Raw genomic sequence first — 5196 nt, 5'->3', positions numbered from 1 at the left:
AAGATTATGACATTTTAATAAAAGGATTTTTTTATTCATTATTCTACAAATTTTAACTTAATCTTTAATTATAAAATTAAAACGATTTGGTTAGTAAAGTAGTGTGGCAAAGTAAGTAACGAAACACAAAAAATGAGCATACAAAATTTTATTGTTCTCCATGACAAAACTCGAACCCATGTAACTCAAACCGTCATAAGTTGTCTTAACCAAGCTGGAATCACAATAATTTGCTACACCCTATACTCACCAGACCTAGCTCCATCTGATTACTGGCTATTCGACTTTATAAAACAATCTTGATAACGATACTGACGTTGAAAGCCAAAAAAATCCGCATAACGGAGCTACTTCAAAGTTTACCAAAAGAAGAGTATAAACGTTTGACAAATGATTTGAAAGCATATAAATTTGTATAGATAATGATGAGTATTATTTTATCATTTGTCAAAATTAATTAAAAAAAATCTAAAATTAAAATAATCCTTTTCATTTTTTTTATAGGGGAGTTTTAATAACTTTCCTCACGACCTAGGTATTATATAAAAATCACAAATATCATATATATATATTATACAACATCAAATAATTGTTATATATTTTTAATTATAATATAATTGCATCTACAAAGTACTGCGGTTAAAATTAAAACAGTACAAGTTCAATTTTTTTCATTCAAAAAATTGAAAACTACGCAAAGTAAAAAAAAAGTTGTTTTTTAAGTCAAGTATTGCCTATGAGACACCACCGAACAGACTTGCATAAACCACGGTGAGCGTAAATAATTCTGTAAACCTTAACTGCCTCCTTAGAAACGCAAAATGTGCATTGTGCAATGTGCCTAACATTCCAGTTTTTATTGAATTATTAAAAGATCTTTTCAATTACAGAAAAATGACTACCTTAAAACTTAAAAAAAACTTATGTCAAGATATTACAAGTTACATACTAACTTTAATAAATTCAATGGAAAAAATACTATTTAAACCAACGATAAGAGCAAAATCATTCAAATCGAACAAAGTCATTCAATTGAAGTCATGGATAGAAAAAAACTTAAAAAAGTTCTTCAAAAAAAACCAAACAAACTGACCATGTTTCTAAACGAAGCAGTGCTTCGTTCGAAAGGCTTTCGAGGAATAATAACAGAAGACTTGAGCTTGTTGACAAAATATAGTCGATTCTGGGAAAAACTACACAAATTAACGCTCGATCAGCAAAATATTTGGCTTAATTCACCAAACGAAAATAGAAAAGCGACGGAAGGTGAAGATTTCGAATGCGTTCTTCGCGATTTACAAGTAAAACAATTTATAAAACGATTGCCAATTAAGAAAGAAAGCAATAGATACGCTGTGTGTGGCGACTTTGCAGATCCGTTGTTGTTAGCAAAAAACTTTGGTTTGCCTTTAGGAAAAGCTGGCATTTACCGTACCGTTAAACAAGACATAATAATTAATACTGGATCAAAAAGCGATTTAGAAATCACGATTCAACACGAACTCGTTCATGCTTTAGACCATCTTAACAATAAAAGTAATTTTATCGACGATCACAAATTTCGTTCTAGTAACCAATTCCACAAACTTTTGAGCAACCTATACGATAACCACTTGGACGAAGAAAAAGACAAAGAAGTTTATAGAAAAATTTTTAATTCTATAGCGGTAATTATTGGTGATCCAAAACTTGCCAAACGGTTGGGCGGATCAGACCCTGCCAAAGAAATAATAGCTCATACAATACCGACATTATTTAAAAAGTGGAAACTTAAAACAGACACACAAGAAGACAGAGCTTCATACTTTATCTTACAGCATATAATTCAGGACACATACTGTAATTACATTGAATTAGAATTAAGAGATGGAAAAGTTAAACAAGCTTTTGAAAAAAAAATAGATTTTCTAAATGAACTCATCGAAAGGGAAAAAATATCTAATGATGATGTGGATAAATGTGTGATAAAATAACTTTCAGTGTAATGCCGCACGATGTACTGCACTGTAATTGAAAAGATCTTTTAATAATTCAATAAAAACTGGAATGTTAGGCACATTGCACAATGCACATTTTGCGTTTCTAAGGAGGCAGTTAAGGTTTACAGAATTATTTACGCTCACCGTGGTTTATGCAAGTCTGTTCGGTGGTGTCTCATAGGCAATACTTGACTTAAAAAACAACTTTTTTTTTACTTTGCGTAGTTTTCAATTTTTTGAATGAAAAAAATTGAACTTGTACTGTTTTAATTTTAACCGCAGTACTTTGTAGATGCAATTATATTATAATTAAAAATATATAACAATTATTTGATGTTGTATAATATATATATATGATATTTGTGATTTTTATATAATACCTAGGTCGTGAGGAAAGTTATTAAAACTCCCCTATAAAAAAAATGAAAAGGATTATTTTAATTTTAGATTTTTTTTAATTAATTTTGACAAATGAATAAAATAATACTCATCATTATCTATACAAATTTATATGCTTTCAAATCATTTGTCAAACGTTTATACTCTTCTTTTGGTAAACTTTGAAGTAGCTCCGTTATGCGGATTTTTTGGCTTTCAACGTCAGTATCGTTATCAAGATTGTTTTATAAAGTCGAATAGCCAGTAATCAGATGGAGCTAGGTCTGGTGAGTATAGGGTGTAGCAAATTATTGTGATTCCAGCTTGGTTAAGACAACTTATGACGGTTTGAGTTACATGGGTTCGAGTTTTGTCATGGAGAACAATAAAATTTTGTATGCTCATTTTTTGTGTTTCGTTACTTACTTTGCCACACTACTTTACTAACCAAATCGTTTTAATTTTATAATTAAAGATTAAGTTAAAAATTTGTAGAATAATGAATAAAAAAATCCTTTTATTAAAATGTCATAATCTTTTAATTATAATATTTAAAAAATTCAATGAACTGTAAAAAAGTTTTAAAAATGTTCTTTTTTTATTTGTTATGTTTTTGATAATGAAAAAATTAAAAAGATGGTAAATCATAAAAACTGGTGAGAATTTATGCTTTGGAATAACGTTGCAGACTTACATTCTTTTATCTTCCTTTGATAATGGTATTTCTAGTACTTGACGCAATACCCAGCAAACATTCTAAAGCGGAACTTTAGTGGACTTATACAGGCATTTTGAGTGGATCACTGTAGTTTTGTTTATCGGTTATCTAGTCGACCATTTGTGGCAGCCGCCATAAGTGGTTAGCCGATGATAGTGATAGTGGCTAGCTATTAACATATCGGAAAGTTATCGGCTTGCCATTTAGAGCGACTGCCACTAATGGTCTACCAAGTGACCGATGAGCAAAACTCTAATGAACCGCTAAAAAAATACCTATATAGGTCCTCTGCAAATCCGCTAAAACCATGTTTGCTGGGAATTTACGCCGGAGGTGGAAGAACGTATACATTTTCAAGCAAACATGACTTGACAGCCTATAAAATATTATTTTAAAAATATTATATTATGTATATGTGAAAACTTACACAAACTGGCACTTTCTTTACTGCGTTTTCTACAGTATATAAAATTTGTTTATTTTGAAACATTCTTTACGTTTTATTTAAATATTCTTACGGACGAATTACTTCAATCCAGTGAGAAAGGTCCGTTAGCAGCGCACACTAACTATAAGCTAACCTATAGCAAACCATTTGCGGCTGCCCGTCGTTGTAAAACAAACAGTGAACTAGCGGAACGCGAAAGCTTACCATGCGTTTTAAACAGCGCAAAAATCAAAACGCAGAAGAAATCTTATGGTTAAACTATGGTTAAACTGTGTCAAAAAACTTTACTAACTTGGATTTATGTAAGATCATTGTTACATTTAATAGCTAATTAACATACAAAGATATATATATATATATATATATATATATATATATATATATATATATATATATGTATATATATATATATATATATATATATATATGTATATATATATATATGTATATATATATATATATATATATATATATATATATATATATATATATATATATATATATATATATATATATATATATATATATATATCATGGCATTCATTATTGTTGAGTTTCTTGGTATCCATGAAGATCTTGAAGAAACTCGTGAGTTGGGTATTATATTTCCTAAGAGTTGGTTAAGTATCGAAGAAGAAGATCGTTGTCAATATTCATTGTTTTGCAAACATCAATAGAAAATTTATAAAAGGAGTTAAAGCAGACATAATTTTGCAGGATCGCAGAGTCAGAGTGCTTGGAAAAGCTGGTAAACTAGTTTTTGTCAAATGTTGTTAATGAATTTTACGTAAAATGTTATACATAATGAAACTTTATATAAATTTTTTTATGTTTTATTCGTTTAATTTAACTAAGAGTTCCATAAAATATATATTCAGAAAATCATACAAAGAACTTAAAAAAGTTAAATACTACATTTGGTGAATTTTGTAAATTTAAATTTACCTATCTTTAGAGCGGTATTTGCCTAAGCATTGTTTTTTCTTTAGTTATTTTAGTGTTTGTTGCAACCTATGAGATGGCAATAGAAAAAGAGAAAGATGATGGTATTGAGTCAATAGTAATGAAAACGAAAGACACAGTACTACCATAAGCGAACAAATCAGATATGTTACAAATGAAAAAGAGTCTTCTTCGAGTTAGAAATATATTTCTTAAGTTAATAGAACTTAAAATAACAATTCCTTGTATCTAATTATATTTTTGATATCTATTAATTTATGAATATGTTATATAGTTTTGAAACGAAAAAAAGATGATTAATTTAATTTATTGTGTTTTTGTTGTTTCAATACTGCAAATCGAATATTGAAATAATTCTTTTTTGGCTTTATTCATTAAAAAAATAAGTAATTAAACCACAAAAACGCAAATTAAAAGTCTAATGAATGTTTTTATTTCATTTTTAAAAATGAAAATATTCTGAATGTTTTTACCGGTTTTTGCATCCCATTTAAAAAAAACATGATATCCATTTAAAATAACTATGACATTTATTTAAAACATCGTGACAATCAATTAAATCCATTGCGATTTTTAATAAAAACATTTAACGCATGCGCAATCTCAACATTCTATATTATTCAAAAAAAAAGTTTTTTTATATTTATTTAAATTTATTTCTTTATTAATATTGTAATAATTTATTTTAATTTCGTGGAATTTATTTTAAA

General features: G+C 28.0%; 1 long non-coding RNA gene across 1 annotated transcript; it reads left to right on the top strand.

Annotated features, from left to right (window-relative positions):
- The first annotated feature begins 4033 nt into the window (after nt 1-4033).
- On the top strand, nt 4034-4791 carry LOC136080966 (uncharacterized). The gene is made up of 2 exons (XR_010638767.1): nt 4034-4271; nt 4513-4791. It is a non-coding gene; the product is annotated as an uncharacterized LOC136080966 (long non-coding RNA).
- The last annotated feature ends 405 nt before the right edge of the window (nt 4792-5196 follow it).

Source organism: Hydra vulgaris, chromosome 06 (assembly GCF_038396675.1).
Source record: "Hydra vulgaris chromosome 06, alternate assembly HydraT2T_AEP".
In the NCBI taxonomy this organism is placed as follows: Eukaryota; Metazoa; Cnidaria; class Hydrozoa; order Anthoathecata; family Hydridae; genus Hydra; species Hydra vulgaris.
Note: the sequence above shows the minus strand (reverse complement) of the source record. Positions and strands in the feature narration are given on the sequence as shown.